At 37.5% G+C, this 23,220-nt stretch overlaps 1 protein-coding gene across 1 annotated transcript in view; it reads right to left on the minus strand.

The window, feature by feature from the left end:
- SLC35F1 (solute carrier family 35 member F1) overlaps nt 1–23,220 on the minus strand; it is a 387,854-nt gene that overhangs the window by 159,812 nt on the left and 204,822 nt on the right. The window lies entirely within an intron of this gene.

A 23,220-nucleotide genomic window follows, 5' to 3' on the forward strand; every position in this document is an offset into this window, starting at 1 on the left:
CAGTCCCCGTCAGACTGTGTTAGACCAATTTGTACCCTAGTGTGTCATGTCTACGCCTTCGCAATGATAACAAAACAATTTTCAGACATGTTAGTATTTTGATATATCCTTAAAGAACAGAGTTTCAAACGCCATTCTTGGTTTTCTTGGCAATCCAAAGTTTTGTTTGCTTACTTCTCCACATTTATTTGAGGTGTTATTGACAAGCAAAAATTACATATATTTAGGTGGTACCATGTGATTTCTTAAAGGTGTATGATGTGATGATTTAATATATGTATACATTGTGAAATGATTACCACAATCAACTTAATTAACAGATCCATCACTTCACACAGTTACCACTTTTAGTGTGTGTGGTGAGAACACCTAAAATCTACTCTCTTAGCAAATTTAAAGTGCCCTGTACAGTATTAACAACAATCACCATGCTATACATTATTTCCCAAAACTTATTCATCTCATAATTGAAAGTTACTGCTCTTTGACCAACATCTCCCCATTTCCCCTACCCTCCAGCCCACTGCTCTACTCTCAGGTTCTATAAGTTTAACTTTTTTAGATCAAAGGGCAGAATGATTTTATCTTTTATGGAAGAATAGTATTCCATTGCATATAAGCACAAATGCTACATCTTCTTTATCCATTCATCCACTCATAGACACCTAGATTATTTCCAAATTGTGGCTATTGTGAAATATGCTGCAATGAACCTGGGAGTGCAGATGCCTCTTGGAGATCCTCGTTTTATTTCCTGTGGACACATACCCGGAAGGGGGACTGCCAAATCATACAGTAGTTCTGTTTTTAATTTCTTGAGGACTTGTCACACTGTTTCCTATAGTGTCTGCACCAAGTTACATTCCCATCAGTAGTGTGGAAGGGTTCATTTCTCTCTGCATCCTTGCTGTCTCTTGTCTTTTTGATAGGAGATATCCTAACACGTGTGAGATTATATCTCATTGTGCTTTTGATATGCATTTTTGATTGTGACGTCAAGCACCTTTCCATATACCTGTTGGCTATTTGTATGTTTACTTTGGGAAAATGTCTATCCATGTCCTTTGCTCAATTTTTAAAAAGAAAAAATCACATATTTTTACTATTGGGTTGTCTAATCATTATATATTTTGAATATTAACCCTTTTTATCAGCTATATAGTTTGCAAATAATTTCCCCACATTCTGTAGGTTGCCTTTTCATTTTATGGTTTTCTTTACTATGCCGAAGCTTTTTAGTTGGATATAATCCCACTTGTTTATTTTTGCTTTTGTCGCCTGTGCTTTTGGACTGATAACTTAAAGTTTTAATAGTGAATGTAAGGTGATTTGAATAGAGTCTGAATATTGCTTCTTCTCCCTTATTGATTCATTTATGCATGTGTCTGATGGGAAACAAGGGAGGGCCTAAAAGATAATCTGTTTTTGGAAGTACAGGTAAACTGATACCTGAAGTACCTGTCTCACCAGCACACACACTGCCAAAGAGATTAAATTCAAATGAGTTGTACGTGGCATGCATAATGATGTACATATTTTGTTTCCCATAGTGCTCCTGAGGACCAATTAGTGTATGCATGAAGTGGATTCTTTTGGACAGAATACTATAGGACCAAATAATTTTATTGCATCTTTAAAAGTAAAAATAGCAAATAAAATCAATCAAGGGACAATGTGTAACATGATGTATGCATTCTGCTAAAATTAATTGAGTTCTAATTAAATTTCTTAGATCAAGATAAATTAGATTTTTCAAGCACATTTTAGAACTTCACCTAATGAAGTTCTATGAGTGAAGAAGGCAGAATGGGTTTTATTTAATGACTTGGTTGCTGATACCTTATCTCAGAGTGAATAAGAGGTCAGACAGACCTTGGGTCATTTCTTACTTAAGTGAGACAGATATTACATTAACTTCAGAAAAACTGGCTAAAATGAGCCTAGGATCTTCTTCACATTGATATAAAAATACTTTATTGAGGCATTTAGTTATGTGATTCCTCCTAATATTTTCTTTCCTTCATGTTCTGAGTCCCCTGGCATCAGAACAGTTTTTATTAAGAAGGAAAACAGAGGATTAAAACAAATGTTCCTTTTGTTTCTGATTCCACAGAGAGGATTAGGTTAAGGGTAGGAAAGGCAGACATCAGCTAGAGAAAGGAGGACACAGAAGAATCAAGTTGGTGGCGACTGGGTGGCTCAGTTGGTTAAGCACCTGCCTTCAGCTCAGGACATGATCCTGGAGTCCCAGGATCGTGTCCCACATTGGGCTCCCTGTTCAGCAGGGAGTCTTCTTTGCCCTCTGACCTTCCTCCCTATCTCTCATTAAAAAAAGAAGAAGAAGAAGAATCATCAAATTGGGGAAAGATTTCTCAAGACTAGGGCAGGTTCTACAAGGGAAAGAGATGGAGACAAAACCCTCCATGCCACTGTAGGGAGGGGAAAGTTACAGACATCAAGGTGGAATACTGTGATAGACCACTTAGGTAAGTTGTATCCCAGGAACCAAGGCCTCTAGCTTGCATGGATTGTTGTGTCTGAGGATGGCATAAAATCCACAAAGCTTCTGGATTCCATGGGATAGTGCAGACTTGGAAAATATGTATGCTGATAGTATGTTGTTTTTTATTTTTTAAAGATTTATTTATTTATTTGAGAGAGAGAGAGAGAGAGAGCTCTAGCGGGGAAGGTGGGCAGAAGGATAGGGAGAGAGAATCTCAAGAAGACTCTGCACTGAGCACAGAGCCTGACATGGGGCTCGATCCCACAACCCTGAGATCACAACCTATGCTGAAACCAAGAGTGGGACTTAACAGATTTCACCACCCAGCCACCCCAGTCCAGTATGTTTTGAAACACATAAGTCCCTGAGTCCTCTGTTTGGCCCAAAAGTAATAGGTGGGGCTAGAAGAAGTGACATGGAAGGGTCTGGGGTAAATTAGGAATGGGAAAGGGAACACCCTCCCCAATTGGCTCAGAGAGAATTTCTTCTGAGTCCAAGTCAAGAGAATATGAAAGCAAATTTAAGTTGTTTTGTGGAAAGCTGGAACAGAAAGTCTCTCTTCCATTCTTCCACTCTTGAGAAAGTTCATTTCCATTTTGTTAGCTAAGAAGTCATTCATGAATAAAGCATCTTGTTTACCCTCCAATCTCCTCTTTTTCCTACTCCATTGGAAAATGCTTGGAATTTTTTATGGGGAAAGATTATAGTTTATTTGATTTGTGGGGAGGGTGATGAGTAAAGTCTGAAGGGATGGAACAGGCAAAAAAAGAAAGGTTTACAAAGCTAAAGGACACTTAAATGATGTGCTAAAGGATAAATGAAATAGATAAGAAATCATGTGTAATAATATGTAGCAAAATAGAGCTATTCATATGGTATTTGCTGATTTTTCTAAAACGATAACATGTAAAGAAAACTAGGTAAGAAACTGAGAAAGTTACCTAGCCATGAATAGATACTACCTAATCCATATTCCAGCTCCACAGTCAATCTGAGTAAGGTGAGAGATGAGGCCCTTTGAAGAACAGAACATGATGGCTGCTGTGATATATATTTTATAAAATGTTTTCTAACAAAATATTTTCTCCTGTGCATTCCCTGAAATATATCAGTGAGGGACATAAGAGATGCCAGTTATCTCACTAACTCACTCTTTTATGTTTGGCACATAAACTTTTGGTTCAGTTGATAATCCCAGGATACATCTGCGAACATTTTCCCATTTCATATTTATGGGAGTATTTGTTGTAAGTATATGTCTGGAAGTGGAGCAAGACTCCCAAAGAACAAAAAGGGAAGGGTGAGAGTGGATGTGTTAATGAGGGAAAAAAGAGGCTCCGCCCTCTTAACATACAAAAATTCCTTCAAGACATAAATACCGTGATTCAACTCTAATAAAATAGGAAACTAAAAGAAAAGAATTTTATTCCCACCAAGGCATGTATGTTAGCACAGAGACCTAAAAATCCCAAATAGAGACACTTAAATAAACCATAGGGTACTTTTTAATCAGTTATGTTAAATGTTTCAGCATTATGGGGACAATTCTTCAAAGATGGAGCAGATACAGACAGAACAGTGTGTTTAATGTGTTAATCAACTATAGATTACAGGCAAGACAATGGTAGGGAAACATCTGAATTCATCATGATTATTCTATGGTAAATTCGGATAATTGCTAACACCAGAAGAACTATTTTAAAAATGCTAAATTATAATATAGCATAGCCAGCTAAGGGCAGGCAACAAGGAAAAGACAATACATGCTCACAGTGGAGAATTATGGAGAAAGTGTTCTAAGACAGACTGTCTTTCCATGGGGTACTTGTTTGTCAATGCCAACCCCCAAAGCTACATGATGGCAAAAACCTAAAGGTTTTTGATCTTCTGTGTCCTAGTGTCCTTAAAGCCCAGTGCACAGAGTGAGAGTCCCAGGTAGTGCAGTCTTTTCCAGAATCTCTGGCAGAAGTAACTATCCGGCTTCTGGGCCTATGAGGAAGATGGGAGTGAAGATCCTCCTATCCCCCAACTATGTGAAACAGGTGGTCAACACCTGGTTCTATTTTCTCTCTACAGAAATATTTCAAGGAAAATTGGTGAGGGAATTATGCTGGAGATAATATGAATTTTGTTCGGTGTATTTAGTATCAGAAATCACCCAAATGTATTGTTCAAGCTCCAACCTCTGTTCATTCCATGAGCAGCAGAGGTCTTCAGAATGGTTAGAAACCAGCAGGTGTTAATCTTTGTGCATGCAGAGACAGATGCTGAAATCCAACTGGACTGTGCAGCAAGTGGGAGGTTCAGCTGTCTGCAGAGCAGCCAAGACAAATTAAGAGCCTGGGCAGGGTCCTACACAACAACCAGCACAGATGGCCAATACCCTCCATCTAAATGCTTCCAAAGGTAGAGATTTCACATTGCTTCAATCTTCCCTTTATTTTAGGTTCACCTTTTTCTGAAGCAACATAAACAATGTACCCACTGTAGAAATATAATACAGAATTCAAGGGCACTGAAATTTTATGGATGATATTTTAGAGAGAATGCTATGATTGACAAAAAATTTATAACCTGGAGAATAATTTTGAAGGATAGAAGGATTATGGAAATGGAGGAGAAGCAGGGTGACCCTAAGCTTGCCTCCTCCCTTGAACACTGCTAGATAAATATCAAATCATTCTGAACACCAAGAAATGTTGAGAAGTCTTTGAGAACAAAGCTGCACATCTACAAACTGGAAAAATTGCCCATGGGAGGCAGGAACTGTGAAGATGTTGATTTGTGGGAGAAAAGAGCTGAGGGTGTGGTGGGGTGGGGAGGATACCTAATGGGGAGATGGTTGAGAGAAGAGTGGAAAAATGAACGAAAATACATGCAGAGGACTGCACAAGAAAACTGTTCCCCAAACCCATTGACTGGAAAAAAGGACAGAGTTTCAAAGTTGTCAGTTTTTTATAAACAACAGAGCACAGAGTCTGATGTTTTGGAAGTAAGCACCATAGCCACGGTCATGCCTGATGAGTTGAGTGGTCCTCAGGTGTGAAGCAACATGGAATCCCCAGAGCACCAGAGCATGATCTAAAAATCCCCTGGATCCCACAGGGAGAAGGGTTCTCCGCTTGGAGTGCATTTGGTAAAAGGGGGTATAGCCACTCCACAGGCAAAAGACCCTATGGGTGCCATTGATCTGCCATATTGACTAGTACAGGAACAAAAAAGCTGGCTGAGGGCAGCAAACCCTGGTGTCAGTTGTATGTTGCAGTTTACCATAAACTCTGAACCACTGCCCAGTTGTGCAACTGTTTTCTGGGACAAGCCTGCACACCAGAGAGCAGTCAATGCCCTTCCCTAGGGGATCAGCATGATTAACTATGGGGTCCACTAAAGTGTGGGGCTTTGAAACACAGCCTCCCCTGAGATAAAACACAGGAGTGCTACCTCGTTTGGCAGGTGGGCAGCTCAGACACAGAAAGGGAGAAGGCAGGGATCTAATAGAAAGTGAAAATACAGGAGGGGTCACTGCAAGTCCGTGAGGGCCTCCTGAAGAGTGGTGGATGTGAATGTCCAGCTCTGGACACAACGGAGTGGGGCACAGACATCTTCACCCCCCAGCAGCACTGATCCACTCTAGTGAGCTAAATAGCACCACCAAGTGGAAAATGAAACCACTACACCAAGCCCCATCCCCCTGAGCCCTGCAGGCACATCTCCACTACAGCAAGTACCTTTGAGAATCAGGGTAGCAAGTCCTTCCCCCAAAGGGCCAGTACAAATCCCTCCCTCCTAAGTTTACTGATACTACTGAATGCTTCAAAGCTTCAATTCTAGGGGAAACAGAATCTAGCTTCCTTGGGGTTTTTTTTTTTGCTTGTTTTGTTTTTGTTGTTTTTGGTTGTTTGGGATAAAAGAAAGAGCATTTTTTTTTATATTATTCATTTTTTTTTAACTTTTAATTTTTTATCTTTTTTCCTTTTTTTCCCTATCAAGTTTCTTGTAACAAGCAGACCAAAACACACCTAGGATCTAGCTTCCTTTATTATAATTATTTTATTTTACCCTTTCTTCCTTTTTTTCTCCAAAATGACAATATGAAAAAATTCATCCCCCCAAAAAAGAACAGGAAGAAATGAAGGCCAAGGATTTAATCAATACAGATGTAAGTAAGATGTCTGAACTAGAATTTAAAATAACAACTATAAGGATACTAGCTGTGCTTGAAACAAAACATAGAAGACACTGGGGAATTTCTTACTACAGAAATAGAAGAGCTAAAATCTAGTCAGGCCGATACTGAAAAATGTTACAACCAAGATGCAATCCCAAATGGATGCCATAAAAATGAGGATGGATAAAACAGAGGGATGAATCAGTGATACAGACAGTGAAATTATGGAAAATAATGAAGCTGAAAAGAAGAGGGAAACAAAGGTAATGGATCATGAACATAAACTTAGGGAACTCAGCAACCTACTAAAACAGAGTAGCATTTGTATCATAGGAGTCTCAGAAGATGAAGAGAGAAAAAAAGTGGCAGAAGGTTTATTTGAGTAAATTATAGATGAAAACTTCCCTAACCTGGGGAAAAACACAGACATCGAAATCCAAGAAGCACAAATAATTCCCATGAAATTCAACAAAACTGGCCATCACCGAGGCATATCATAGTCAAATTCACAAAATACACAGAAAAGAAAATCCTGAAAGCAAAGGGTAAAAAAGTTCTTAACCAAGGGAAGACAAATTAGGTTCACAGCAGATCTGTCCATGGAAACTTGACCCTGAAGACAATGGCAGGATATATGTAACATCTTGAATGGGAAAAATATACAGCCAAGAATACTTTATCCAGAAAGGCTGTCATTCAGAATAGAAGGAGAGATAGAGTTTCCCAGACAAAAACAAAAACAAAAAAACAAAACAAAACAAAACAAAAAAACTAAAGGAGTTCATGACCACTAAACTAGCCCCTGTAAGAAATATTAAGGGGGACTCTTTGAGTGGGGTCAAAAAGACCAAAAGCAGCAAAGACTACAAGGGAACAGAGAATATCACCAGAAATACCAACATTATGTCACACAATGGCACTAAGTTCATATCTTGCAATAATGTAAATGGACTAAAGGCCTCAATCAAAAGACATACGGTAACAGAATGGATAAAAAAACAAGAACCACCCATATGCTGCCTACAAGAGGCTCATTTTGGATCTAAAAATACCTGCAGATGGAAAGTAAAGGGATAGAGAACAATCTACCACGCTAATGGATGTCAAAAGAAAACTGGACATAGTTATATCAGACAAACTGATTTTAAAGCAAAGACTGTAACAAGAGATAAAGATGGGCATTATATGTTAAGTAAGGGGTCTAACCATCAAGATGATCTACCAATTGTAGGGGCACCTGGGTGGCTCAGTTGGTTGAGGAGCTGCCTTCAGCTCATGTCATGATCCCAGGGTCCTGGGATCAAGCCCCGTGTTGGTCTCCCTGATCAGTGGGGAACCTGCTTCTCCCTCTCCTACTTCCCTGCTTGGGTTCCCTTTCTTGTTGTCTCTCTCTCTCTGTGTCAAATAAATAAATAAAATCTTTTTTTTTTTTTTTTAAAGATGTAGTTCTTAAAAAAAAAAATCTGCCAATTGTAAAGCACCTAAATAAATAAATCAATTAATAACAAACATAAAGAAACTCATTGATAACAATACAATAACAGTGAGGAATTTTAACACCCTACTTACAGCAATGGACAGATCATCTAAACAGAAAATCAACAAGGAAACAATGGTTTTGAGTGACATACTGTACCAGACACATTTAAGAGATAAAGTCAGAACATATAATCCTACAGTAGCAGAACACACTCTTTTCAAGTGCACATGAAACATTCTCCAGAATAGATCACATGCTGGGTAACAAATAAGCCTTCAACAAGTACAAAAAGACTGAGATCATACCATGCATATTTTCAGACCACAACACCTGAAGTCAACCACAAGAAAAAAATTGGAAAGAGCATAAGTATATACAGGTAAAGAACATCTTACTTGGGGTGCCTGGGTGGCTCAGTGGGTTAAGCCTCTGCCTTCTGCTCAGGTCATGATCTCAGGGTCCTGGGATCAAGCCCTGAATCAAGCTCTCTGCTCAGCCAGGAGCCTGTTTCCCTTCTTATCTCTCTGCCTGCCTCTCTGCCTACTTGTGATCTCTATCTGTCAAATAAATAAATAAAATCTTAAAAAAAAAGTCTTACTTAAGAATAAATGGGTTAACCAAGAAATTAAAGACAAAATTAAAAAGTACATGGAAACAAATGAAAATGAAAACACATCAGTCCAAACCCTGTGGGATGCAGTAAGGGCAGTCCTACAAAGGACGTATACTACAATATAGGTCTACCTCAAGAAGCAAGAAATGTCTCAAATACACAAGCTAACCTTACACCAAAAGAAGCTAGAAAGAGAACAGCAGACAAAGTCTAAAGCCAGTAGAAGAAGGAAAATAATAAAGACTAAAGTGGAAATAAATGAGATAGAAAAAAACAAAAAACAAGTAGAATAGATCAACAAAACTAAGAGCTGGTTCTTCAAAAGAATTAATAAAATTGATAAAACTCTATCCAGACTTATCAAAAAGAAAAGAGAAGTGACAAAAATAAATAAAATCACAAATGGAAGGGAAGAGATCACAACAAACATCACAGAAATACAAACAATTATAAGAGAATATTATGAAAAATTATACGCCAACAAACTAGACAATCTAGAAGATATGGACAAATTTCTAGAAACATACACTCTACACATGAACATGAACAATTAGAAACATGAACAATTAGAAAATTTGAACAGACTCATAATCAGAAAATAAATTGAAACAGTAATCAAAACCCTACCAATAAACAAAAGTGCAGGGCCAGATGGCTTCTCAAGGGAATTCTACCAGACATTTAAAGAAGAAATACCTTTTCTCACACTGGTTTAAAAAAAAAAAAAAAACAAAAAGGAAGGAAAAACTTCCAAGCTCATTCTATGAGGCTTGCAATACCTTGATTCCAAAACCAGACAAAGACCCCACTAAAGCTACAGGCCAATATCCCTGATGAACACAGACACAGAAATTCTCAACAAGATAATACCAAATCGAATTCAACAGTACACTAAAAGAATTATTCATCATGATCGAGTGGGATTTATTCCTGGGCTTCAGGGCTGGTTCAATATTCACAAATCAATCAACGTGATACATGACATTAATAAAAGAAAGGATAAGAACCATATGATCTTCTCAATGGATGCAGAAAAAGCATTTGACAAAATACAGCATGCATTCTTGACAAAATTCCTCAACAAAGTAGGAATAGATGGAACATACCTCAATATCATAATAGCCATTTACAAAAGACCCACAGCAGCTAATATGATCTTTAATGGGGAAAAACGGATAGCCCTTCCTCCATGGTCAGGAACAAGACAAGGATGTCCACTCTAACCATTACCATTTAACATAGTATAGTACTAGAAGTCTCAGCCTCCACAATCAGACAACAAAAAGAAATAAAAGGCACCCAAATCGGCAAGGAAGAAGTCAAACTTTCATTATTTGCAGATGACATGATATTCTATGTAGAAAACCCAAAAGACCACCAAAAAACTGCTAGAACTAACACATGAATTCAGCAAAGTCACAGGGTATAAAATCAACATATTGAAATCTGTTGCATTTCTAGACACCACTATTGAAACAGCAGAAAAAGAAATCAAGGAACCCATCCCATTTGTAATTACACCAAAAATGGTAAGATACCTAGGAATAAACCTAACCAAAGAGGTAAAACTATAGAACATTTATGAAAGAAACTGAAGAGGACACAAAGAAATGGAATAGTATTCCATGCTCAGGGATTGGAAGAACAATATTGTTAAAATGTCCATACTACCCAAAGCAATCTGCACATTCCATGAATTTCCCATCAAAATACCACTAGCATTTTTCACAGAGATAGAACAAACAATTTTAAAATTTGTATGGAACTGCAATTTTGAATAGCCAAAGCAATCCTGAATAAGAAAAACCCAAACTGGAGGCATCATGATTCCAGACTTCTAGTTATATTACAAGGCTGTAGTCATCAAGACTCAAGACAGTGTGGTACTGGCACAAACACAAACGCATGGATCAATGGAACAGAATAGAAACCCAGAAATGGACTCACAACTATATGGTCAACTAATCTTTGACAAAGCAGGAAAGAATATCAAATGGAAAAAAGACAGTCTCTTCAACAAATGGTGTTGGGAAAACTGTACAGCAACATGCAAAAGAATGAAACTGGACCACTTTTTTATGCCATATAAAAATATAAACTCAAAATGGATGAAAGACCTAAATGTGAGACAGGAATCCATCAAAATCCTAGAGGAAAACACTAGCAGCAACCTCTTTGACCTTGGCCTCTGCAACTTCTTACTAGATACATCACTGGAGGCAAGGGAAACAAAAGCAAAACTGAACGATTGGGACTTCATCATTATAGAAAACTTCTACACAGTGAAGGAAACAACCAACAAAACTAAAAGGCAGTCTACAGAATAGAAGATATTTACAAATGGCATGTCTGATAAAGGACTGGTATGCAAAATCTATAAAGAAATTATCAAACTCAACACCCCAAGAACAATGCAGTTAAGAAATGGGCAGAAGACATGAATAGACACTTTTCCAAAGAAGACATCCAAGTGGCCAACAGACACATGAAAATGTGCTCAACATCACTCGTCATCAAAGAAATAAAAATCAAAACCATGATGAGATGCTATCTCACACCTGGCAGAGTGGCTAAAATTAATAATACACAAAACAACAGGTGTTGGTAAGGATTTGGAAAAATGGGAACCCTCTTGCATCACTGGTGGGAATGTAAAGTGGTGCAGTCACTCTGGAAAACAGTATGGGGGTTCTTCGAAAAGTTAAAAATAGAACTATCTTACAATCCAGCAATTGCAATACTAGGTACTGGATATTTACCCAAAGATACAAAAATACAGATTTGAAAGGGTAAATACACCCTCATGATTACAGCAGCATTATAGACAATAGTCAAACTATGGAGAGAGCCCAAATGTCCATCAACCAATGAATGGATAAAGATGTTGTATATATACATAATGGAACTTTACTCAGCCACCAGAAAAGAATGAAGTCTTGCTATTTGCAGTGGCATTGATACAGATAGAATCCATAATGTTAAGCAAAATAAGTCATATAAAGAAAGACAAATACCATATGAATTTTTTCATATTCGGAATTTAAGAAACAAAACAGATGAACATATGGGAAGGGGACAAAAAGATAGAGGGAAATAAACCATAAGAGACTCTTAAGGAAACAAACTCAAGGTTGGTGGAGAGAGGTGGGTGGGGGATGGGCTAGATAGATGATGGGTATTAAGGAGACCACTTGTTATGGTAAGCACTGGGTACTGTATGTAAGTGATAAATCACTGAATTCTACTCCTGAAACCAATATTACACTGTTTATTAACTAACTAGAATTTAAATAAAAAATTTTTTAAGGAAAAAAAGACCAAAAAAATTTAAAAAGTGATTTAATCATGTCATAAAAAAAGGATTATGAACTTATTAGTTTATTATCATGTTAGTAAGTAAGAGCCAAACTTAAATTTTTACTATTGTGAGTTTTAATGACTCTCTGATAGACTTGTGTCCCGAGTATGCTTATACTCTCAAGATAGGGGTGTGTGGCTGGATGCTTTTGAAAGTGTGGTCAATCAATATTTCGGAAATACACGTCATAATAAAGAGGGAAATAGTTTACTCATAAGCCCACAGAGAGGTGATGTTCTTCTTCTTAATCTCTACCTACTTCACCTTCTGCATCTACTGATTTAGCCCTTATGTAACCTCTGTTAAGAAGTAAGCTTTCCAACTTTGCCCTTCATTTTGACAGACAAAACAGAAATTCAACATTCAAATTTTAATCCCTAGTTTGATAATATGAAAGATAAAACTCAAGATAAAGAATGAAGAGGAAGGGGAACAGGAGGAGGAAAAAGAGGAAGGAAGAGGAAGAGAAGTATAGGAAGAAGATCCTGATGTCTGCCTCCTCTGATTCATGAAGGGAGTGACTGCAGATCTTTAAAACTGTGTAGTTCATTTATCAGCCACTCTCTAGGTGTTGAGGGATTCTCTCTCATGTGTCATCAGATTTTTCTAGTCCCTGGCTCCACACTCCAGGAGAGGCTGCCTCACAGAGTCATACTATGAAAGAGGAGACCAGCACAGAATGGATTTCCTATGTGTTTCTGCCCAGATCATGCCACCTCTGTCTAGGTCTCTGCCTTAAACTCACCTTGGGATTCCATTAATAAACTGTGCCTCATGTATGGCATCATTCTGGGACTCAGCCCTATTTACTCTTGCATCAACCCTCTTGCATCAACCACCTGCCACTGTAAGCAGCTTGATTGTGGACCAACACATTTCTCCTGGCTTTTATGCCCCCAGGTGTGCTGGAGGCAGCCAACAACATTTCTAATTCCCTCTCTCCAACTGGACTTGACAGTTGAGAAAGCAAATGTCTCCAAGGCAGGGAGGAGACTTAAGTAATGAAATAACAGACTACAAGATGCAACCAAACTTCTTTCCTCTCTGCAGGAAGACCTTGACCTTGTCTAACACTGTGTTCTTCTCTAAGGACCAGCATTCATCTTGTGCATTTCATTTCTGAATATAGTACAAGGCCAGTCCTGCACAGGCATTCTTCTTTTTCTGATGATGTTGTAATCCACTCCTTTTTCTGATATAACTTTATTAACTTCAGATTTCATACAGATCTGAACTTTCTTTTTTGTTTTTTTTTAAAGACTTGTTTATTTATTTGGGGGGTGGGGAGAGAGGGCAAGCACAGAAGTTGGGGGAGGGGCAGAGGGAGAGACTCTCAGGCAGACTCCCTGCTGAGCACAGAGCCAGATGCTGGGCTCCATGTCATGACCACGAGATCATGACTTGAGCCAAAATCCTGAGTTGAACACTCAACTGACTGAACTATCCAGGCATCCTGGGATCTAAATTTTCAAAAGTGAGTCATGTTACATCTTCCAGAAAGGAGATAGATAGATGGAGATGCTCTAATGTGTGACACTCACATTAAGACCACTTTGATGGTCTCAGAGACATTTATGGGAATAAGGTAATGAGATGCAAAGAAAGGATGGACCATACTAACCAAGAAGGTTTGCTATGGACAGAAAGACCAATGCTTCCAAAAAGTAGAGCACTAAATCATTCAATATGACCAGGCCATGCAGCAACTGGGCATCCAGTGAGTGCCAGTTACATCGCCCTAGGGACAGAGACTGTGACAAGGGAGGTCAGAGCAGATGTGTATGATCATATCTAGAAATTAACCAATCCATCAGTAAACTGAAGAATCCATTATTTTTCATATTTTAAAAAAGTCTATAAGCAAAAACAACAATAATAAAATAGTGTCCTGGATTCCTACATTACAAGAAGGAAAAGAAAAAAAAAATCACAACTATTTTTCCTCAAGAATTAAGTCTGTTTTCTGTAAATTTAACTCCAAAATGGAAATCAAGAGAAAATGTTCTTCACTCTGATAATTCTGCACACTGAAATATTTCTATGCAGTGAAAATTGGCCTATTTTATTCTATTAATATGATTAACCTTTCTACATACTAGTTCTAGGTAGAAATTCATTTTTTCCTAGGCAGAAATGTTGCCATTTACGCATCTAAAAACTAGTTTTAGTGGCAATAAATGACATTATTTAGAACCTAAAAATAGTCCTGCTACTTAATTTTGAAGAAAACCTAAATCAAGGCAACAGTGTTCTGCTCATCTACAGCACTAATGTGTGTTTTGCAGCTAGGTTTCATTTTTTATTCTTCTCTTTCTTCTCTCGCTCTCTCTCTCTCTCTCTCTCTCTCTCTCCCTTTTTTTTTTTTTTTCCCCCTTCCATCAGCAAGGTCCTGCCTGAAAACTCTATGGACCAGATTCTTCTCTTGGATCCAGGAACAAATAATAGGTTTCTAATTCTAAGAAAAGATCATTTCAAGTATAATGCAGAGAACTTTCATTCAGATACATCACATAACTCCTAGATTATCTTTTGCAGAGACTCAGGTCCATTCCTGTTACACATCTTACCCAGATACAACAAGCAGGGAAGCACAGGGAGTCATATGTCAACCTCTTTCTTCCCCCCACTGGAAGAACAACATTCAATCCCAGAGCCCTCCCTTAGCCCTTCCTTTTGTATCTCCATGCCTTCCTCTAGGAGTGTGGGTTCTTGTGTTGTCCTGACCCCTCAGGAAATCCTAATAAACCTACTAATAGTGCAAGGAGATGGTGAGGAAATATCCTACTTCCTCAGCATTTCAGAAGATGGTAAAGGGAGTAGGGCAAGACTCAATAAAAAGAAATGGCAATAATAGTGGAACTAGATAATTAAGTAAAAGATATATTTAAGAATAGAACTTTACAGTTGCTGCTTAAATCACACCCTATGGGCAAATCTCTTGGGTGGCTAAGAAGATGTGCTGCAAATAAGAGAATTAAATATCTTTACTCAATCATTCCTCACTGAGAACACGTTATTTTAGAGATTTCAGTTCTTATCATGTAGTGGCAATAATAAAAGTCATTTTAACTAACACTTATTAAGCACTTACTATATGTCCAGCACTCTAAAGGCCTTACATGGACTAATCCTGCAATAGTTCCATGACAGAAGTATTTTCATTATCTCCATTTTACAGATGATGAAATAGAGGCACAGAGTGGTCAAAGAATTTGTCCAAGATTACACAGCTAGCAAGTGAGAGAAATGTAATTCAAACTCCACCTAATTCCAGTGTCTGAATTCTTAACAACAAACTCTACAGCCATTTCCAGATGATCACAGATACATACACCACACACAAGGGCATGGACATGTGTTATACTGCTATTTTTACATCATTATTTCATTTCACTGCACTACTTTTCTTTCTTATATATTTTCCTCCACTAAGTCTTCACTGTTATAATATTTACATCACTCTGACCCCAGGGTAATGAAATGAAGTTATATGGACTGGGGGAGTTGGGGAAGAAGAAAGGAGGTATGATCCATTCTGAAGACCTGGATCTGTCTGTCTGCTTGTGTTTCTTGAAATAACAGCTTCCAAAGAGTAAGGTTTGTCCTTTGAGTTATTTACTAAATGTACATATCCATTTCTTGAGGTCCTTACAAAACAGTAGTATCAAGCATGGATTATATATCTTACAGAGTTCTCTTAGCAATATATCTGACACTTAGGAAGTTTACAGAGTTCTCTTAACAAAAGACTTAGTGATATTTATGGTGTTACTTATTTCTAGAAAAGTTTAGGAAAAAAACAAACACTGGCCTTTTAACAAGAAGATGAAATAATTCATCAACAGGGTGACATATATTCTTAAATAAGTATATATTTATATATTTACATATGTGGATGTGTGTAAATATTATAATATAGCATATAATAGTATAACAATAGTATATAAAATAGTAAAATACTTATAATATAGAATAGATTTATCTGTCTTTGAATGCCAGAATAAAAGATTTAGAATTACTACATCAGTATGCAAAACTTTCACCCACTTATACATATTAAAGTAAAGTATAAAGAAAAGTATGCACATTACAAAGTATAAAAACACATGTTTAAAAGATGGGGCACAACATTTCCTGCATTACTGATAGCAGTATATACCAAGATACAATACTATTCATATTCTTTGACACTTCCAGTAATCTCCTGAGAATTTATTATAAAGAAATTATCTAGACTTGCATCATGATTATTATTCACAATGACAAAAACTTGGAAATGACCTAATTGTTATTATAACGTATTGGTTCATTAAGTTACAATGCATCAACTTGATTGAACAGTAGGCAGCAATTTCACATCATTGCTAAAAGATTGTAGAGATATAAAATGCTTAAAATGTAATACCATGTGAAAAACACTATAATAAAAATTGCTTCTGTGCTTTGACCACAATTGCATAAAATTATTTTATGCATATTGACAGAGTTTTGTTTTGTTTTGTTTTTTCTTTCTTACTTTATTTCGGTGTGTGTTCCAACTTTCATGGATCAATAAAAAAAAAATCTTCTTTTGAATCTGTTCTCCTCTAGTAAGTTAATCAAGTAATTTGAAATTGTAGAAAAAAATATGATTGATAAAAAATGTGTGTCTTTGGGGAAAATGTAATACTGGAACAACCAGGATATATATGGACTATGCCCAAACTTGGACTTGAACAAGACAGTGACATTCGCATTTGCAGTGTGAGGGCAGTGCTATGCTAGGTTTCCATGCCACATATTTTATGAAGATTGATCAGAAGATTGTAAAGTTATCTAAAATAATTGCCTGAAAAAAAAATCCTAGTTATAGAAAACATAAAATATTTATAAAATTTTAACATACTTTTCCCTTTCCTTCACTGGCTTTGGTTCTCTTACTTTTATTTAAATGATTTACAATTCTGAGCCCCTTATTGTCATCCACCTCAAATCCTTTCTGACTGTAGCACAGTATAAATAGGTAAGAAATAATAATAGTGCTTCATGCGTACCAAGTAGTGGTCATTCTCTGCATAGAAAACTGCAGATAAAATTGAAAAAAAAATCGCTGCTTTAAGCTTAGTGTATGTTTTCCCACGTTTCTGTACATTTGGCATAATGTAATATGATTGGCCAAGTGCTGTGTATTTGGTGTGAAAGACTCAAAAAACTACTTACATCTTGCTAAACTCCAGCTCTTTTGGAAAGTCACAGCATTCTATAGTAAACCAAACTCTACCGATTTCTGAGGAGAACACCATCTTTATTTTACAGATGAAGAAACTGAAGCACATATATCCTAAGAAGTCTGCCTAGATTAATAAAAGGAACTAAAATTTGTTGAAATCATACTCTATGACAGACCCTGCATAGCACTTTATATAGGTACTACACGATTTGATCTTCATAACATCCCACTGAGAAAGATACAACTATCAAATTCCAGTTTACAGATGAAGAAACCACCAAAGAAAGGTTAATATTTTGCCCCAGGTTTCAAACTCAGAATATAAATATCTCAAATTTCTTATAACATAATGCTTCAAATGTTTTAGAATTATAAAGTGGTTTATAAATAGCCTATAGTATAGGAAGAGGGGTGGAGAGTTTGTAAAATTAATGGTGATATATCTGAGGCAAGAGGCACCTCATAAAAAGAAGAATGTATGAAACTTAACCAATGTTCTTACATTCAGTGAATTCCTAAAACATTAAAAGGCTCTTCTATCTGTTATAATGTTCCATAACACAGAGTATAGGATCCTCATTTTACATTATATGTAAATTATCTCTTAAGTATGAAAAGATTGTTCATTTGGCATCTTTTACTTAGTATACATCATATTTTTCATCAAAACTGAGGTAGGGAATTTCATTCCATACCCCTGATTCTTCCCTATATCTCACATTCCAGGCTCCATCCATTTGTAGCAAGTTCTCTTGATTTGATTTCCAAAACATCTCTGAAATCCATCCCTTGTTCCCACAACTGCCAACCTCCTAGACCAAGCCACTATCCCCTTTCTGGGCTGCCCCTGGTCTCCCAGCTCCCATAACTGCCCACCCTCTTCAATCTACGTTTAGAGAACTCAGCTAAAGGAACCTTGGGAAATGCAAATTATAGCACTTAACAACTTGGCTTAAAAGCCTTTGATGCTGGGGCGCCTGGGTGGCTCAGTGGGTTAAGCTGCTGCCTTCGGCTCGGGTCATGATCTCAGGGTCCTGGGATCGAGTCCCGCGTCGGGCTCTCTGCTCAGAAGGGAGCCTGCTTCCCTCTCTCTCTCTCTCTCTCTCTGCCTGCCTCTCCATCTACTTGTGATTTCTCTCTGTCAAATAAATGAATAAAATCTTGAAAAAAAAAAAAAAAAAAAAAAAAAAAAAAAAAAAAAAAGCCTTTGATGCTTTGACTCCTCTTTCTTACTTCCCACACTTCTAGACTATGCCTTCCTCACCTGGGCCTTCATGCCTTCTTCTCATTCCCCAGGCTCAGTTTGCTCTCCCCTCAGCTGTTCTCAGCCTTTGTACACCAGCCCAAGTAGCACTTCCCCAGAGAAGCCAACCCTCACATCCCCACCTAATTTAAGACCCTGCTATTGTTCTTCCTCATGACTTCCTCTAAAGCACTAATCATAATCCACAAGTATTTGATTCATTCATTTGCTTACTTATTTATCATGGGTCTCCCCCATTAGACTGTCAGCTCTGTGAGGGAAGGGACTGAGCATCTCCTGTGTATGGTTGTATCTTGCCTGCCAAGCACCCTGCTCCTCACAGGGAAGACTCTTAAAAAATAGTTGATGGATGGATCACTAACAATCTTGTGTAATATTAGAACAGGAGTAATGGATGTGTTGAGGAGGCACTGCTTAATCATTTATTTTTATGAAATACCCCAAGCTAAAACACTGACATTCCAAGGGGGGGATGTAGTCTAATGCAGCACTTATTATGTGGCAAGCTCTTTTCTAAATATTTTACGTGGATTAATTCATCTAATCCTAACAACAAACCTCTTGGGAGAGGCTATTTGTGTCCTTGTTTTACAGATGAGACATCAGGCCCAGAAAACTCAGTAGGTGCTTGTTAGTGAGGAGTGCATTGGTGCTATCATCTTTGAAGTCTTAACCACTAACTATTCTGCCTCTTCTGCTAAAACTCTGACCATATGTACTCTGAATTTATTTTCTTACATTTTCTGATCCAGTATCATTTCTAAGTCAGTCAACCTTCCCATCGCCAAATGCTAACAGAAATGCCTACTGCTAGGAATTAAGCCAAACAAGTGGGAAAAAAGAATGAAGATGATCAAAAGCTGTTCCAGGCCATAAAAATGCCAACCCACTTCATCACTGGTGTGGCTCACTGAGAGCGGATGTAATGATATTAACGAGGTCATGTATAAAATATACTCCCCCCGGATCTCATCAAAGTCACTGATGACCCGTGGCTTGGCTTGCTTTATCTCTGGTACATTGGCAAACCCCTCATCTTAGAAACATAAAAAAGTAGAACCAGCCTGAGGTTCTAGTTATAAGGCTGTCCACCCACTGGGTATCTGGGAAAGTTCTCAAATTTTATGAATTCTGATAAAGGGGAGTAACTCTGGAGGAACAGGCTGTGAGGCTTAACTGGGACTGCCCAGGGAAGTTCACCGATACTCAGAAATAAACAATCAGTCTAATTCTTGTTTCACGCCAAAGCTTCTCAAGGTCAAAATTCGCTCATTCTCACCTTTTAGAAAAATGCCAATGAATAACTATAAATCCAATGTGACCATGCTACATCTATCATATGTGACCAAAACATAAATTCATTTTTTAAAAAGTGTTCCAATTTTATACATATAATTGTTATCTTTTCCCAAACAATGGTATAAAGTTAAGATAGCACAGAGGGAAAACTGACATATTACTCCCTATAACAATAGATTTTAGCTGGCAGTTTTAAATTAGGAATCAAAAATAAAACCTGAGTGCTTAATTCTGAGAACACCATTTACTTCTTTTTTTATTTTTTACTGTAAATAAATGTGTTCTTGACTTTTAACACATACACATACACACACCTGCTTACATATCTGTATGTCCAAAGACACATAAATTTGTGCAAATTACTACTTATCCCATCAAGATTCTGGAATGTGGGAATATATATGAGAAGCGGAGCTGCATGTTACCCTGTTCCAGAATTTCTTCTGTCCCTGGTTCCTGATTGATCAAGTTTTGTTTCATTATAATTTACTGTTCATTCATCCTGCTATCATCTATTTTGTACATTGTGAAGAATATCGAGTTGTAGAAAGAAATAGGTCAGATGCCATAAAGAGTAGCATTTGTAATTGCAACTGTCAGTTATTTTTATAGTTTAGGTTTTTAGTGAGACCTTGAGAATATATAGAATTTCTTTTTTTTTTTTTATTATTTATTTGATAGACAGAGATTACAAGTAGTCATAGAGGCAGGCAGGGAGAGAGAGGAGGAAGCAGGCTCCCTGCTGAGCAGAGAGCTTGATATGGGGCTCGATCCCAGGACCCTGAGTTCATGACCTGAGCCGAAAGCAGAGGCTTTAACTCACTGAGCCACCCAGGCGCCCCTATAGAATTTCTTGATGAATTTCTGAGACTAGACTTGATTACATACACCTACTTGGGTCCCATTCAAGAGAAAGGGAGCAAAGGGTTTGTAAATTAATATATGGGCTTTCATTAGGTCATGAAAGTTGACCTTGGTATGCCACCAAAAGAAGGATAAGTCAGCCTGGACCAGAGCTCAGTAAGAACACGGAGGCTTGAGACCTCAGCCAGGGCAAGACAGTGGAGGGTTCTCTCCTTTTTTCCAGTGTGGACACAGGTTGTTAATATTTGTTAGAGAGATATTGTTATCTCTAAGGAGATGTAGGTCCAATGTCATAGAGGAGACTTGGGACTCTCAGCTTGGAGAATGAAGTTCAGAGAAACGGAATGACTGCTCCATTTAAAAATAAAGACTTCCAGAAGTGCCATTTTGACCCAGAGTTCTCAAAAACTCTCACTAAGGGAGTTAAAGTGGACTTCAGTTCAAGCAGATTGTTACAGAGAATGGTAAGATGTCTTGTCAATGATAGGTACTCACTGAAGTATGTAGGATGTCAATTCAGAAATGTTTCTGTTTTAAGCCTGGGAGTCTTACTTTTTGGGAAGACCATGGGTTGCATTGATTCATTGATTCCACCATTGGCACTTCCAAAGCATTAACATGTAGAACAGCAAGGCACAGAAGGGAGTCACCTCTTAAAGTATACATAGGCAATTTCTTTTCTTGTCATCTATTAAATAACTTATCTGTTTGTTTAGAACCCATCTCCATGGTAACTGTAAAAAAAAAATCTGTTATTTGGAATTGAATTTAAGAATGGCCTTATAACACCTACCAAATATTTTACCTTTGATCATCAATTCTACCCAACAATAGTCAAGTATTGGAGTTAAGGCAAAGTGTAAACTTTGGGTTGAATTTGCCTATTAATTCAGGCAAAAGTGAAATTGTTTTACTTTAAATTTTCTGGGTAATTGTCCGAACCCTCCACTTTGATTGAACTTGGAGACATAGCCAGAGAAGTGTTTCTCCCAGGATTTTCTCTTTAGTTTATAGATAGGTATTTATTATACAACATAAATGGAACCTAAAGCAAGCTTTAAAAAAAAAAAAAAAAAGCCTTTTGAGAATAAATCATACTCAAACTACCAATTACCCAACATCTCATCACTGAAAGTGAAAGATGATCTTTTTTCTAGCTATAAGACGAATCTGCTGCTGCCAGCTAGCTGTCTAACTTCCTCTCTCCTACTGGGGTCTGTTTCTATCTAACTTCCTGCATTAGCCCACAGCCTAAACTCCTACTAGTTGATAAATGTTCCAAAATTTTCAGTGCTCTTCCCTGTGCCTTATTCATTGCTGAGCCTCTGCTAAGTGCTGGGTATTTTATTTTAAAGCCAGCTCTTAATTATTTGGAGGCCAATTAGCCAGAGTCTGGAATTAACTTGACTCTGCTCTCCCTCTGTTTTCTTTTCTGCTGCCTGCCTTTTGGCCATAGCACAGCTTGTTAGTTCCTTCTTGGGGGAATGAGGGGCAGGAGTAAGGTAGGAATAAAAGCCTGGAGACTCAAATAAATTCATTTTGTTATTTGTTGGCAGCTCTGGCTAAAAGTTTGGCAAGGCGGTGTATTAAAAGCACACAATAATAGTAAACTTTCTTTATCAAGTATATCTCATTTATCCAAGCTCTCCCAGGTTCCCATTGCTGGTGTTAAGTGGGAAGCCTCCAGAATTGCACTCGGTACCTTATATTATGGCAGGAAAAAAATAAAGTTTCTCTGACTTGGCAAGAACTTGTTTAATGAGCAGCTTTGCTTGGTACTGAATCCTTTCAGATCGGCAAGCACAGGGCAATGAGCCATTGAAAATCAAGCTACCACACTGTCGAAAGCTCAGGACAGCCAAGCTGCAATGGTTCTAGCTAACGATGGAGTTTATGGTTTTTGTTACATTTCCTTTTTTCTTAATAAAACGAAAGAAAGAAGAAGAGAAATGAGGGAATTGAAGTAAAGATATGCTTATATTGGACATACAAAAATAACATGATGAAGTCTTCAACTAGAATAAATTATTACATCATTATTTTACGTCAATTGAGATATAAAAATAAGATATCACCGTGTCCTGAATTGCATTCTACAAGTAGAGTTCATTTTACCAGTTTCCCATTTTCTGGGGGTAATTACAGTGTTTTGAGAAAATGTAACTTTGAAATGGGGAGCTTTCTTATAGGATTTGATGGCAACATTTGATTCTGAAAGACTAGGACAGCTATTCTGATAGGGTGTATGAGAACTTATTATGAAATCCCCAATTGCACTGTTATTAAGTCATCTAGTAATTTCTGTTTTGTTGATACCTTAAAGATCTGAGAATCATATTTTCCCTTATGTCTACCAGAGTGTGTCAGGGTGTCTGAGGGTCTTCCCTTCAACTGAGAAAGACAAAAGAGAAAAAACGTGACAGATCATATAAAAGATAAATTTAGATACGAAGAAGGAATTT

The sequence above is a fragment of the Mustela putorius genome, unplaced genomic scaffold (assembly GCF_011764305.1).
Source record: "Mustela putorius furo isolate JIRA1106 unplaced genomic scaffold, ASM1176430v1.1 tig00003983_pilon_pilon_pilon, whole genome shotgun sequence".
Classification (NCBI taxonomy): domain Eukaryota; kingdom Metazoa; phylum Chordata; class Mammalia; order Carnivora; family Mustelidae; genus Mustela; species Mustela putorius.